Source organism: Pristiophorus japonicus, chromosome 2 (assembly GCF_044704955.1).
Source record: "Pristiophorus japonicus isolate sPriJap1 chromosome 2, sPriJap1.hap1, whole genome shotgun sequence".
NCBI classification, from domain to species: Eukaryota; Metazoa; Chordata; class Chondrichthyes; family Pristiophoridae; genus Pristiophorus; species Pristiophorus japonicus.
Window position 1 is genome coordinate 147467464 of NC_091978.1, and position 16646 is coordinate 147484109.

The following is a 16646-nucleotide window of genomic DNA, read 5'->3' on the forward strand; positions in this document are numbered from 1 at the left end:
CTTGGTCAGTGACAATGGCCCGTGCTTCACAAGCACTGAATTCTCGGACTTCATGGCAGGCAATGGAATTAACCATGTCAGAACGGCACCGTTCAAGCCGGCCTCAAACGGCCAGGCAGAACGAGCAGTGCAGATAATCAAACAGGGGATGCTCAGAATACAAGGGGGTTCCCTACAAAGCTGCTTATCACGCTTCCTGTTGGCCTACAGATTCCGACCACACTCGCTCACAGGGGTTCCACCTGCAGAGCTGCTAATGAAAAGGACGCTCAAAACCAGGTTATCCCTTATACACCCCACCATGAAAGAAATTGTCGAGAGCAGGCGCCAGTCACAATGTGACTACCATGACAGGAATGCGAGGGCGCGATGTATTGATGTAAATGATCCTGTCTGTGTCCTCAACTACGCTGCAGGGCCCAAATGGCTCGCAGGCACTGTGATTGCAAAAGAGGGGAATAGGATTCTGGTAGTTAAACTTACCAATGGACAAATCTGCTGCAAACACGTGGATCAAACGAAAAGGAGGTTCAGCAACCCCATAGAAGAAGCAGAGGAAGAACACAGGTGACCGAACACTGGAACCAAAGGCAGGAGAGTCCAGTCACTGTGGGGCAGTCTGGACAGGCCTGAGGCACCGCAAACAGCAGACACTCAGGCCAGCGCCCAACAACCGGAGCCCCAACTCAGGTGTTCGACAAGAGAGCGTAAACCACCAGAGAAATTCAACCTGCGATCCCAATAAAACTTTGAGGGGGAGGTGATGTCATATATTCAACCAGCATTGTAACCCATGTATAAACTGACAAGTTGTACACTGTGAACAATGACCACTAGGTGGTGAACTTTTGGGAGACACTCCTAACCTGGACCTTCAGATATAAAAGGGGAAGCTCCACCCACCTTCATCACTTGAGTGCTAAGGAATAAAGGACAGGTCACAGACTGACCTTCTCTCAAGCATGGGCCTAGTGTGCATTTATACTGTACAGTCAGGACGTATCAGGTTCCTACCACAACCTCTATTCCCTAGTGTCAAAAATGTCAGTGGTGGCTCAGTGGGTAGCACACTCATCTCTGCGTCAGTCGGTTGTTCAAGTCTCACTCCAGAAACTTGAGCACATAAACCTAGGCTGATATTCCCGTGCAATGCGGTAGGAGTGCTGCATTGTTGGAGGTGCCGTCTGTCAGATGAGAAGTTAAACTGAGGCCCAATCTCCCTTCTCAGGTGGATGTAAAAGATCCCGTTGCATTATTTCGAAGAAGAGCGGGGGAGTTATCCTCGGTATCCTGGACAATATTTACCTCTCAATCAATATAACAAAAACAGATTATCTGGTCATTATCACATTGCTGTTTGTGGGAATTTGCTGCGCACAAGTTGGCTGCCACATTTCCCACATTACAACAGTGACTACACTCCAAAAATACTTCACTGGCTGAAAGACGCTTTGAGACGTCAGGTGGTTGTGAAAGGTGCTGTATAAATGCAAATCTTTCTTTCTTTAGCCACTGACTCTATCCCTCTTCTTGTCCACTGTCTGAGGCTGAATCAGACCATTCACAGCCGCAGTGTTGTATTTGACCTTGAGATGAGCTTCTGATCACATATCCACTGCACCAAGACTGCCTCCATCCACCTCCATAACATCATTCATTATCGCACATATCTCAGCTCAGCTGCTGCTGAAACCCTCATCCATGCCTTTGTTACTTCTAGATTTGACTATTCGAATGCTTTTCTAGCTAGCCTCCTACCTTCCACCCTCCATAAACTTGAGCTCATCCAAAACTCTACTGTCCATTTCCTAACTCACTCCAAGTCCTGTTCACTTATCACCCCTGTACATAGAAACATAGAAACATAGAAACATAGAAAATAGGTGCAGGAGTAGGCCATTCGGCCCTTCGAGCCTGCACCGCCATTCAACAAGATCATGGCTGCTGATCACCCACCCCAGCACCTCCCCCCCACACCCCCCTGACCCCCCCCCCAGCCGCAAGGACCACATCCAACTCCCTCCCGAACACATCCAATGAACTGGCATCAACAACTCTCCGCGGCAGGGAATCCCACAGGCCAACAACCCCCCGAGTGAAGAAGTCTCTCCCAATCCCAGCCCCAAACAGCCCACCCCCCATCCCAAGAGCGTGCCACTCCCCGGCTCCGGACCCACCCAACACCGGGAACACTCCCCCCACACCCAACCCGCCCCGTCCCGTCAGAATCCTTCCCAAATGCCGAACACCCCCAGATGTCGAGCCCCCAGCCCCGGCCACCCTGGAGCCACGCCCCCGCGACGCCAACCACACCACATCCACCAACCGCCATCTGCGCAGTCAACCCGTCCACCCCACTCTGAACACTCCCCGCACCGAGGCACAGAGCCCCCAGGCCCGCCCCTCTAACACACTTCACCCCCCCAGACTTCCGCTGCAATGTGGCCCCTCCTGTCCCCCGCCCTGGGTTTCTCCGCCCTCCACCACTCTCCTCTCCATCCTCCGTCCCCGTATCCCCTCATCTTCCCTCTGCCTCCCCGCACAGGCTCCCATCTTGGGGGCGGTAACCTTCTGGGGCAGGGAATTTTAGCCCCCAGTGTGGAAGTCCTGCTCCCGCTGCAGAATTGACCTTACCACCCCTCAATGGAAGCGGAGTGCAATTTCCCACACTCCACTTTCTTTGGGGGAAGTTACCGGGGCACGACTGGATGCTCCTGTGACAGTTGGAACTGGTGCTTTCCACTCTCCCGTCCTGTGACATGCACTCGCTGACCTACATTGGCTTCCAGCCTGACAATGCCTCGATTTTAAAATTCTTATCCTTGTTTTCAAATCCCTCCATGGCCTCACCCTTCCCTATCTCTGCAACCTCCTCCAGCCCTCCAATCCTCTGAGATCGCTGAGCTCTTCCAATTCTGGTCTATTGCACAGCTCCAATTTTAATCACTCCACCATTGGCGGCCATGCCTGCAGCTGCCTAGGCCCCAAGCTCTGGCATTCCCTCCCTAAATCTCGCTGCCTCTCTAGCTCTCTGTGCTTTATGATGCTCATTAAAACCTACCTCTTTGCCCAAGCTTTTGGTCATCTATCCTAATATCTCATGTGGCTCGATGTCAAATTTTGTTTGGCATTGCTCCTGTGAAGCACTGTGGGATGTTTTACTATGTTAATGGCGCTATATAAATGCAACTTTTTGTTTTATCCTTAGCCTCACATCACATACTATGTACATTTTTCCACCTTACTATATCCAAAGTGTCTACTGGAACATAAGTAATTCATTGTGTAAAGTGCTTTCAGATATTTAACCAATGTGATAAAGGCCTGTAAAATACAAGCATGTTTTATTTAAAACATCGGTTTCTTACACTTTATATGAAAAGTGGCATTGTGCAAGGAGATGGAGGAGGCTTTGACATTTCTTTATTCACAAAGCAAAGGTAATACATATGTATTGAATTTTGATGGGATGAAGCTGAGCCACATAAGCTAGCAGCTCGAGGCCAGCTGCCCAATATCTAGTGTTGTAACCCCAAACTCTAATATATGTTCCTGGCTAGCAAGGCTTCGTGCCAGGATCATGAATTCATAACATTTACCCTAATGCCTCTTACGATGAACCCCACCATCCCACCAGCCTTTTCGATCAATCCTTGTTCCGCAAGCTAACTTTGGATGACCTGAACCCTTAAGTCACTTTGCTTATCTGCATCCTCCATAGCTTCCCACTGAGATTATAATCTGATCCACTATTCCTATATCCAAAGTGTGCTGTTTCACATTTTCTTACATAAAACTATATTTTCTATTGTTTCACACATTTACATAATCTGTTTCCAAGTATGACTTTCTGCTCCTAGTTTCACATCATTTGCAAACCACCACTTGAGTTCCTCGATTCCCAAATACAGACATTTTTGTATGAGGGGACATTTTTCAACTTTCCATTACTGATGCGGAACCTCACGCACTGGTAATATATACCTGAAATTCTGGTGCACACTATGCATTATTTTCCAACCATTACTTGAAATAATTGAAAAGTTCTGTGTAATGTGCACCTGAATTTGTAAATGTAGATTCTTTTCTCTCAATCTGGTTCAGTAAAATTACTGAGTCGAATACCCCTTGTGCTTTGAACAAAGCAGTCTTTATTTTACCGGCCGGCGAGACTTATCAGACAGAGGATATACATTCTCAATCGAGCGTACACACTCCCTACGGATAAGTGAAGTTACATCGTAAAGCGACAACAGTTATACATTCTCGGCAAAAGATAACAAGATAGGGCTAGAGTGACATCCTAGTTCAACCTATCTCTTTTGGTCCCTCTTTCCCTTTGTCCACTCATAAGCCGACCTAAGTATGGTCTGATTTTAAACAAAGACCTTCTGTTAATGTTTCAGGTTAATAACATGATTTAATAAGACCTTGAGGTTTTTCTGAAAGCTGTGGGTTTTATTTCAATATGTGTTAGTGTTGTAACATTTCGCAGTCTCGAGTCCGAGATGTCATGGCTATTCCTCCATGAGTTCTTTGTTAGCTTATACTGTCCGTATACAATTCCCACGTTCTCAACTTCAATGTCTCTATACATTTTAAACATTCACATTATGGAGGAATAGCCATGACATCTCGGATCTTCGAACAACTATTTGATTGCTCACGCTATCCGGACAAATGGAAAGGACAGTTAGATATTATTGGCAGGAAAAGAAAGGGGAGGGGGGAGGTGCGCCCCCAACCCGGGTCAAGACTGAATACGTGACTAGAAAGGAAGAGCCATCTCGGGAGGAAGGATCAATAGAACCGCAGTGTTGCATACAGGATTGGATGGATAAGCAAGGATACGATTATACTAAACAACCAAACGGCCCGAGCCCTGCTAATAAACCTCCTTATTGTCCCCGGCATGGTATGGGAAGAGGCCGGGACTGGGTAAGAGGAATTGACTGTTTTAATTGTGGGCAGGAAGGACATTGGAATAAAAATTGCCCCTACCGTCAGCATGGAAAAGGAAGAGGAGGAAGAGGAGGGGGGCAAGGGGGGAGAGGAGGATCTTACACTAACTTCTCCCAGAACAACCCCTTTGGTCAATTGTCCCCCGATTGACTACGCAGCTTGATTGTGCAGGGATCCTCCCCGGACGACGAACCCATTCTGAATGAGTGGCAACCCTTTTTGATAGATACGGGAGCCTTCATGTCTTCTGTACAATCAAAGCTTAAACTCCCTGCTTCTACTGAAACACAGGAACTTTCAGGATTCCTGGGACAAATCTCGACATTCCCAGTGTCAGAACCGGTTAAAATGGGTTACCAGGAAGAATCGGTGGAACATCGAGTTGTTATCACAACCAATCTGGACTGTAACTTGATGGCTAGAGACCTCCTCTGCAAATTCCAGTTGCATTTGGAGTGTGGAGATGATGGGATTATTGTAAAACAGGAAACCTTTAAGCGGCAGTATTATACCACTAGAACCCCTCAGTGGTGGTCTCTGGACCTGCCGCAGGCACCCTATCACGTGACCCTAGCATACGATCCCAGTGGAAAGAATAAGGACCTGCAGAACCTTTATCAGGATCACGAAGGGGAAGTGAAGGGAATTCTATTAAGGGCTAGAGTGACTGGACTGGAAAGAGAGGCAGATTTTGTGGAAGTGGATAAGAATCTGTGGAAACAGCCCCTAACAATGGCACCGCATATTGCTCGTGAAGTATTAGCCTCTCACCATGCTAAAGATTTGGGAGTTATGGTACGCAAGGCCATAGATGAGGCTGACCTTACCAGCCGGGATGTGCAAATCGTAAAACATGGCCGAACAGTCCAATTTCATGGGGACCCCGAGAAGGTCTTAACGACTCTACAGCATCATACTGGCTCGGACATACCTGACTATGTGGATCCTCATGTGTGGGCAGAGGACCCCTCCCAAGTGGGTTATACTCCCATTGATCCGATTGAGATCCCAGTGCAGGGCAATGTGGACTGGCCCTCTATCCGACAGAACCCACTGAAATCACAGGCAATCCATACTGACCTTTCGGCACTATACTGCAATTAATCCGGCCTGTTTTCTTACTGAGCCACCCCAAGATGTGGAAGAACCCAGTCATGATTGTTTATCTTTAATTTAAGAGGCCACATCAGTCAGGGAAGATTTTGTTGATGTACCAATTGAAGATCCAGACTGTATTATGTATGTTGACGGAATTAATCCAGAATGTACACGAATCTCAGGATACGCCATAGTAAACCAGGAGAATCAGGTCTTGGAATCTGCCGCTTTTGAAACTGCCTATTCTGCTCAACAAGCTGAACTATTCGCGCTCACCCGAGCCTGTATCTTGGCCAAAGATCTCAAAGTCAATATCTATACCGACTCTAGGTATGCCTTTGGGGTGGCCCATGATTTCGGACAATTATGGAAAAATAGGGGATTCCTAACCTCACAGGGGAATGAGATATCTCATAAACAGCTAGTATCTGATTTGTTGCAAGCCCTCATGTTCCCCAAACGCATTGCCATTGTCAAATGTACCGCCCACACTACCGGAAATTCTCTGGTTGATATAGGGAATCGTTTTGCTGACCAAGAGGCCAAACAGGCCTCTTGTGACCAACAGATGGTATTGCCCAAAATGATGAGTCAGACTAAAAAACCTTAGGAAGGATAAGTTAGCCTCGGAAAAACCAATGCCAACCATCCAAGATGTTATAAAAGCACAGGATGACGCTCCTGAAAAAGATAAACTGTTGTGGAAATATTATGCATGTACTTATGACAATGTTTCTAAACTCTGGACCACTCCCGCGGAACAGACTTGCATGTCTGACAAGTTGGCTCTATGGGTTATTGAATGTATGCATTTTGCTACTCATTGTGGAGCAAGGACTACGAATGACACACTTTTGGCTACTTGGTGGCACCCTAGACTCCAGGCGCTCACCCAGAACATCAGTCGTCGTTGCCTGGTTGGCCAGCAACATAATCTAGGGAAGGGAGTCCCCTGTGATTAGGGTAAAACGCCCCTACCAGAAGGTCCCTTTGAGACCTTGCAGTTGGACTACATTGAGTTGCAAAGAGTTCAGTGTTACAAATATGTGTTAGTAATAGTGGATGTGTTTAGCAGATGGATTGAAGCCTACCCTAACCTGGACAATAAGGCTCAAACTGTTGTTAAGGTGTTAATGAGGGAAATTGTTCCTAGATATGAGATCTCAGCTCAACTGATGACCACCTATGTTCTTTCTCTGACTCAGGCTCTGCGACTAGTTCACAACCAGGTTCAAGATGCTCACCTCGACCTCCTAGTTTCACCCGAATTGTCCCTCGTGGCACCAGGGAAGTATGGATTCGGAAGAGATTAGAGCCACAATGGGAGGGGCCTTTTCAGGTGTTACTCACTACCCCCACTGCAGCCAAGGTTGAGGGGAAAAGTGCCTGGGTTCACCTGCACCACTGCAAGCTCACCACCCTCTAACGAACCTATTTTACTGGTTATTCCAACTCCTGTTTCTGTTCCAGACTTCCTCTTCTCCATAGCTGAACAAGGCCGTTGGCATCCTAATTGGAACGTGGACCAGTTTGAACTTTTACCCGTAGTGATAGACAGCCAGCTACACCGACGGTGACCTGAGAAGAGAGACGGGAAAACTGTACTCTTTTAATCAGCAAAATAATTGGACTATTTATCTGAATCCTGAGCCATAAGATGAAACTGTCTGTATGCCACAGTCTGTATAATAGTGTTGATATATGACAGTTTCGGCGCATGGGAGGGGAGATAGAGACGAGAGCTACATGTCTTATGTTTATGCGCAAAATGGGAACTTTTCTGGATATTAGGTGTGTTCACATTCCCTATACATTTTACTCCTAGAATGATCCTAAGTGTTGTCATGGAATGATAAAAGGGGGGAATGTGAATGTTTAAAATGTATAGAGACATTGAAGTTGAGAACGTGGGAATTGTATAGGGACAGTATAAGCTAACAAAGAATTCATGGAGGAATAGCCATGACATCTCGGACTCGAGACTGCGAAATGTTACAACACTAACACATATTGAAACAAAACCCACAGCTTGCAGAAAAACCTCAAGGTCTTATTAAATCATGTTATTAACCTGAAACATTAACAGAAGGTCTTTGTTTAAAATCAGACCATACTTAGGTCGGCTTATGAGTGGACAAAGGGAAAGAGGGACCAAAAGAGATAGGTTGAACTAGGGTGTCATTCTAGCCCTATCTTGTTGTCTTTTGCCGAGAATGTATAACTGTTGTCGCTTTACGATGTAACTTCACTTATCCGTAGGGAGTGTGTACGCGCGATCGAGAATGTATATCCTCTGTCTGATAAGTCTTGCCAGCCGGTAAAATAAAGACTGCTTTGTTCAAAGCACAAGAGGTATTCGACTCAGTAATTTTACTGAACCAGATTGAGAGAAAAGAATCTACATTTACAGGTAACTTCGACTTTGGATGATAGTGTACAACAGGTGATAGCGGATCAGCTATTCCTCATACATCTCTATTAAAGTCAATAGAAATGAAAATTGGGACAGATGTATAGTGGGCGGCTGATCCAATATCGACCCTTTTACACTATTGCCCACAGTCAAACTGACCTCCTGTACATGCTACCAGTGGGCAAGGCTCCAAGCCAAACCTGCGTAGACGGCAAAATCCACTCTGGAGCTTGGGTCCTGATACCAATTGCTGGGGGAAGCCACGCAACCCTATGTAGTTTAGAAATCTTGTGATTTGTCTTTATGTTTGTTCAATATTAATTTATTGTAAATTACACTGATTTAATGATATAATGCACATTGTTCTGGACACTTGATGCCTGAAGAAACAATTCAAGAGATCAAGCTCAGGCACATCTTCATTCAACCCATGTGGATATCTGAACGGAATATATGGAATTAAGGACAGTAAAGTAAACGGGATATATGAAAATGTATAAGCCATGGAAGAATAGCTGGGAGAATGCCAGATTGCAAATAGTGCAACATCAGCATAGCTAACAGTCTGTCTCAAGGTTTCAAGTCACTAATCCTGCCAATAATATATAATTGTAACATGAAATACATCTGCAGAATTGCAAGGTCTCAGTAAATAGTCACACCATTAGATTGAAACATTTGGAGGCAATACTTGAGCTTTCAAGAAGAACATCTCATATAGATTGACTAATGAGTGGCTGAGTTAGACTGTCAATCCATTTGTATTTTGTTATCTGAGTTCAAAACTGTATAACTGTTAACGCTTTACGATGTAACTTCACCTATCCGTAGGGAGTGTGTACGCTCTATCCAGAGAGTATATCTTCTGTCTGATAGGTCTTACTGGCCGGTAATAAAGACTGCTTTGTTCAAAGCACAAGAGGTATTCGACTCAGTAATTTTACTGAACCAGATTGAAGTAAAAGAATCCAGGAATTAACATTTGGTGTCAGAAGTGGGATCTCAACGGACGACTGCCGAAAACTTGCGAATTAAGAGCCAGACTAGCCTTGGACGAGACGAGGGGAAAATGGCCACTGGAGTGAGTATGATTTCAATACTGCTCCAGTTTCCCCCGGTTTCAAAAGTCTGAGGAAAGTTTAGCCACTCGCTGGTTCTCAGGTAGTGTCTGAACGAGATCCAGGACAATCTGGTGAATACCTTTCAAACTTAGAATAGGGATAGAGATAGGGAAATTGCGCGATGACGCAAACCAAGCGGCGACTTGGAAAGGGAAAGATAGTTAGAGCTAGATAGGGATAGATGATCAATCATGGATCCAAAAAAAAATTAATAGGAAAGAAAAGAGACTCTTGTGAATGTCTGTTTAAATGAGAAATGCTTCTGTGACTTTTACTGTAAAAAAAAAGCCGGGGAGTTGTGGTTTGTTTTATCTCAAACAGAATGAAAGTTTGTTTTAACCCTTCGTAGTGTTGTCCTGTATGTGGGAAGTTTAAGAGTGTGAACCTTATTGAATTACGTATATTCGGATGATAAGTTGCGGAGCCAGGAAATGCCCAAAGGATAGATTTGTTAAAAAAGAAAAAATTACATGGTCCCGGTGGTTAAAAAAAAAGAAAAACTTGTTGAAAGCAAACATTCAGAGAAGGCACAGCAAAACAACTGAGATGGATTCAAAAGGATTTAAAAAAAAAAAATTATATTAAATAACACGACCTTGAGGCTGGAACAATTGAGATAACGAAAAGCAGTCCACAGCCTACGTGCCAGACTTCTCTCTAGTTATTAAAAAAAGTAACGTACTAAATAGGTGCTGAAAGAAAAAAATGTTCTGAGATTTTAAATTATGAAAAATATAAAATCACTCCTGTCCAATTGGCAGAAAAACTCCATTAAATTAGGGCTTTCATTGACTGATTGAATTTAAACTGCGCAGTAACGCGAAAGGATAGGGAAATTTGGAGACTAAAAGAAATTAATTGAGGCTCATTAGAAAATTAGGCTCACAGGGAATAAAATGGGGATTTAAATAGAAGATAGGTGTTCAACTCAGGTACGACGTCGACCTTGTATATCACTTGGCCCGTCTAGGCTCTGATTGAATTAAAAAAAAAAACCAACAGCAACTCGGAAGGTAGGGCCGAAGCGAACGAGCAGTGACGTAAACGCGCAGTGAAGCGAACGCGCAGTGATGTCAACGCGCAGTGACGTAGATGCGCGGTGACGTAAACGCGCAGTGACGCCGACGCGTAGTGATGCAGAGGCGCAGCAACGCGAATCGCGAAAGTCAGTGCTAATGGCAGTAAGTCTGTAAGTTTTAAAGTGTTTAGAGTTTTAAGTAAAGTTTTAAGTATAGAAATCGCGCGGCGACGCGAACCGTGCGGCGACGCAGGTAAGTGTTAGAAGTCTTTGTCTATTTTGTAAATCGCGTGGCGACGCGGGTAAGTGTTAGAAGTCCTTGTTTATCTTTTAAAGTTTAAAGTATCTTAACTCGCGCGGCGACGCGAGCCACGGGTCGACGCAGATTGCGCGGCGACGTGAACTGCGAGGCAACGCGGATTGCGCGGCGACGTGAACTGCGAGGCGACGTGGTAGTTTAGTATTGAAATCGCACGGCGACGCGAACCGCGCGGCGACACGGGTAAGTGTTAGCATTAGTAAAGTTTGGTTATTTGGAGTTAGTTAAAGTCCGTGTTAGTTCTGTAAAGTCTGTGTCTATTTTTAAGTTTGTTTAAATTGCATGACGATACGAACGCGTAGCGACACAGTAATATGAGGGGCAGTGTGAAAATGGGTAATCAGTTAGATAAAACCACGGATGCGGATAATCCGCTACAAAAGCTATGTGAGGAATTCCCTGAAAGTGCTGAAGACTTTAGAAAATTATCAGGAGCCCTGAACAAATTATTAGGGGATGACCAGTGGCCTCTAAGTGACACTAGAAGCGTAGAGGTAAAAAAAAGCACAGGGATTAATTTGGAGAAGGGGACGAGGAAAAGGGGATAAAAAAATGTAATTGCAACCTGGCGACATTATTGTCAGAAATTAAAAGATGCATCACTTCTATCGAGTTGGCAAACAAATGCTATTAAATTAGGACTTGCATTGACAGAGGGAACACATGTTAAAACTGTAGACGTCTTTAAAAAAAAAAAGAATGAATGTGCGCACGAGAAACTTGCTAAGAGATCCTCTGGGACCTCTGAGAAAGGTATTGATCAACTACAAGTTAAAATGGCTGGCTTTGTGTTAACCGAGGCTGATGATGAAATTGATGAGTGGCCACTGACTCAGCACCCAACGGCGCCTCCTGCACCCCCTGGCCTCTTGCTCCAGTCCTCTTCCCAACACCCTCCACCTAACACTCCGGTAAAAAGAGTTAGGAACAACCACATATCACCAAAGCAACAAACCCAAACTGACTCCTCATCCTCTGATAGCGATTCGGATCCCCAGTTCACAGGCAATATAGCCGAAAGGACCAGATCTCACACTTGAAAGGGCAGAACTATATCTCAACATCACAAACAGTCCCGTAAATCTTCTAGTCAACCTACCAGTCCAAGTTGTGAAAGACATAGCAAACACCCCCGCCGATCAAGACGCAGAACTGTCAAGCAGTCAGACAGCTCTGAAACATCCTCCGGCCTAGAAATGATTTCCAAGATCCCAAAGTCCCGACACCAATTCCCTGTCAGACCAATGCCAAACCCTGATGCACAACAAGCTGCAGACCACCTCTCTATAGATGTCTGTGATCTTCAAACAACTATTTGATTGCTCACGCTATCCGGACAGATGGAGAGGACAGTTAGATATTATTGGCAGAAAAAGAAAGGGGAGGGGGGAGGTGCGCCCCAACCCGGGTCAAGACTGAATACGTGACTAGAAAGGAAGAGCCATCTCGGGAGGAAGGATCAATAGAACCGTAGTGTGGCATACAGGATTGGATGGATAAGCAAGGATACGGTTATACTAAACAACCAAACGGCCCGAGCCCTGCTAATAAACCTCCCTATTGTCCCCGGCATGGTATGGGAAGAGTCCGGGACTGGGTAAGAGGAATTGACTGTTTTAATTGTGGGCAGGAAGGACATTGGAATAAAAATTGCCCCTACCGTCAGCATGGAAAAGGAAGAGGAGGGGGGCAAGGGGGAAGAGGAGGATCTTACACTAACTTCTCCCAGAACAACCCCTTTGGTCAATTGTCCCCCGATTGACTACGCAGCTTAATTGTGCAGGGATCCTCCCCGGACGACAACCCATTCTGAATGAGTGGCAACCCTTTTTGATAGATACGGGAGCCTTCATGTCTTCTGTACAATCAAAGCTTAAACTCCCTGCCTCTACTGAAACACAGGAACTTTCAGGATTCCTGGGACAAATCTCGACATTCCCAGTGTCAGAACCGGTTAAAATGGGTTACCAGGAAGAATCGGTGGAACATCGAGTTGTTATCACAACCAATCTGGACTGTAACTTGATGGCTAGAGACCTCCTTTGCAAATTCCAGTTGCATTTGGAGTATGGAGATTATTGTAAAACAGGAAACCCTTAAGCGGCAGTATTATACCACTAGAACCCCTCAGTGGTGGTCTCTGGACCTGCCGCAGGCACCCTATCACGTGACCCTGGCATACGATCCCAGTGGAAAGAATATCAGGATCACGAAGGGGAAGTGAAGGGAATTCTATTAAGGGCTAGAGTGACTGGACTGGAAAGAGAGGCAGATTTTGTGGAAGTGGATAAGAATCTGTGGAAACAGCCCCTAACAATGGCACCGCATATTGCTCGTGAAGTATTAGCCCCTCACCATGCTAAAGATTTGGGAGTTATGGTACGCAAGGCCATAGATGAGGCTGACCCTACCATCCGGGATGTGCAAATCGTAAAACATGGCCGAACAGTCCAATTTCATGGGGACCCCGAGAAGGTCTTAACGACTCTACAGCATCATACTGGCTCGGACATACCTGACTATGTGGATCCTCATGTGTGGGCAGAGGACCCCTCCGAAGTGGGTTATACTCCCATTAATTGAGATCCCAGTGCAGGGCAATGTGGGCTGGCCCTCTATCCGACAGAACCCACTGAAATCACAGGCAATCCTAAACTGACCTTTCGGCACTGTACTGCAATTAATCCGGCCTGTTTCCTTACTGAGCCACCCCAAGATGAGGAAGAACCCAGTCATGATTGCTTATCTTTAATTTAAGAGGCCACATCAGTCAGGGAAGATTTAGTTGATGGAAGTTCCAGACTGTATTCTTACTGAGCCACCCCAAGATGAGGAAGAACCCAGTCATGATTGTTTATGTATGTTGACGGAAGTACTTCTATTAATCCAGAAGATACACGAATCTCAGGATACGCCATAGTAAACCAGGAGAATCAGGTCTTGGAATTCTGCTCAACAATTCGCCCTCACCCAAGCCTGTATCTTGGCCAAAGATCTCAAAGTCAATATCTATACCGACTCTAGGTATGCCTTTGGGGTGGCGCATGATTTCGGACAATTATGGAAAAATAGGGGATTCCTAACCTCACAGGGGAATGAGATATCTCATAAACAGCTAGTATCTGATTTGTTGCAAGCCCTCATGTTCCCCAAACGCATTGCCATTGTACCAAGAGGCCAAACAGGCCTCTCGTGACCAACAGATGGTAGTGCCCAAAATTATGAGTCAGACTAAAAATCCTGCGAAGGATAAGTTAGCCTCGGAAAAACCAATGCCAACCATCCAAGATGTTATAAAAGCACAGGAGGACGCTCCTGAAAAAGATAAACTGTTGTGGAAATATTATACATGTACTTATGACAATGTTTCTAAACTCTGGACCACTCCCGCGGAACAGACTTGCATGTCTGACGAGTTGGCCTCATGGGTTATAGAATGTCTGCATTTTGCTACTCATTGTGGAGCAAGGGCAACAAGTGATACGCTTTTGGCTACTTGGTGGCACCCTAAACTCCAGGCGCTCACCCAGAACATCAGTAGTCGTTGCCTGGTTGGCCAGCAACATATTCCAGGGAAGGGAGTCCCCTGTGATTGGGGTAAAATGCCCCTACCCGAAGGTCCCTTTGAGACATTTCAGTTGAACTACATTGAGTTGCAAAATGTTCAGTGTTACAGATATGTGTTAGTAATAGTAGATGTGTTTAGCAGATGGATTGAAGCCTACCCTAACCTGGACAATAAGACTCAGACTGTTGTTAAGGTGTTAATGAGGGAAATTGTTCCTAGATATGAGATCTCAGCTAGACTGATGACCACCTATGTTCTTTCTCTGACTCAGGCTCTGCGACTAGTTCACAACCAGGTTCAAGATGCTCACCTCGACCTCCCAGTTTTACCCGAATTGTCCCTCGTGGCACCAGGGAAGTATGGATTCGGAAGGGATTAGAGCCACAATAGGAGGGGCCTTTTTTAGCTGTCACTCACTACCCCCACTGCAGCCAAGGTTGAGGGGAAAAGTGCCTGGGTTCACCTGCACCACTGCAAGCTCATCACCATTTAAACAAATTTTGCTGGTTAGTCTAATTCCTGTTTCTGTTCCAGATCTCCTCCTCCCTATAGCTGAACAAGGCAGTTGAAGGAGGATCAGTTTGAACTCTTACCTGTCAGACAGCCAAATACACTGACGGAGACCTGAAGGGAAACGTGAAAACAGAACTCTTTTTATCAGCTAAATAATTGGACTATTTATAAGATGAGACTGTGTCTGTATGCTACTGTCTGCATAATAGTGTTGATATATGACAGTTTTGGTGCACGGGAAGGAAGACAAAGGCGAGAGCTCCATGTAAACACCTTTTTGTATATGTCTTACATTTATGCGGAAAAAGGGCACTTCACTAGATGCTGGGTGTGTTCACATATCCCTATACATTCCAAAGGGGGAATTCCTTTGCGCACCGTAACCCTGACCCTAACTGAGACTGTTAGATGGATTCAAAGAAACGATATTGGAACAGGTAGCTAACCGCACTGCTGAGGCTCTGGAGGGCATCACAGCTGAAATGGTAGCAATAAGGACCGTAGCATTACAAAACCGAATGGCCCTCGATTACCTGTTAGCTGAGAAAGGGGAAACGTGTGCCCTGATAGGATCTGAATGTTGCACTTACATTCCTGATAGTTCAGAAAACATAACCCACCTTGCCGATCACATAAGGAGGGAGGTGAAAAAGTTATCCACACCAGCAAAATAACTTAGCAGGTTTGATTGGTTTCTGGGTGGATCTTGGAGATCCTATCTAATACATGGGGCAATTGTTCTCATCATAATAATTACCTGCTGTTTGATTGTTGGTTGCCTTAACCTCTGCTGTAAAGCAATGACAAGGTTAGCAGACCCTCTTGTGGTCAAGGGTTCCCGGGTTATGATCCAACAAACTGGAGAACTACTCAACAATGCAATACTCATAGAATGATCCTAAATGTTATCATAGAATGATAAAAGGGGGGATGTGGATATCTGAACGGAATATATGGAATTAAGGACAGTAAAGTAAACGGGATATCTGAAAATGTATAAGCCATGGAAGAATAGCTGGGAGAATGTCAGATTGCAAATAGTGCAACATCAGCATAGCTAACAGTCTGTCTCAAGGTTTCAAGTCACTAATCCTGCCAATAATATATAATTGTAACATGAAATACATCTGCAGAATTGCAAGGTCTCAGTAAATAGTCACACCATTAGATTGAAACATTTGGAGGCAATACTTGAGCTTTCAAGAAGAACATCTCATATAGATTGACTAATGAGTGTCTGAGTTAGACTGTCAATCCATTTGTATTTTGTTATCTGATTTCAAAACTGTATAACTGTTAACGCTTTACGATGTAACTTCACCTATCCGTAGGGAGTGTGTACGCTCTATCCAGAGAGTATATCTTCTGTCTGATAGGTCTTACTGGCCGGTAATAAAGACTGCTTTGTTCAAAGCACAAGAGGTATTCGACTCAGTAATTTTACTGAACCAGATTGAAGTAAAAGAATCCAGGAATTAACACCCAGAATGATGCCCCTTATCCAAAAAATGTCATGAAAACCTTGAAAACAAATACGTAATGGTATATAAAATACCATGCAGTGAAGTCAACTACAAGCATAACATATCCAGGAAATGACAGCATAACAACAATGACATTCTGAAAATTTCCCT

At 44.9% G+C, this 16646-nt stretch overlaps 1 long non-coding RNA gene across 1 annotated transcript; it reads left to right on the forward strand.

Moving 5' to 3' along the window:
- The first annotated feature begins 10729 nt into the window (after positions 1–10729).
- On the forward strand, positions 10730–16431 carry LOC139241131 (uncharacterized). The gene is made up of 2 exons (XR_011588783.1): positions 10730–10783; positions 15034–16431. It is a non-coding gene; the product is annotated as an uncharacterized lncRNA (long non-coding RNA).
- The last annotated feature ends 215 nt before the right edge of the window (positions 16432–16646 follow it).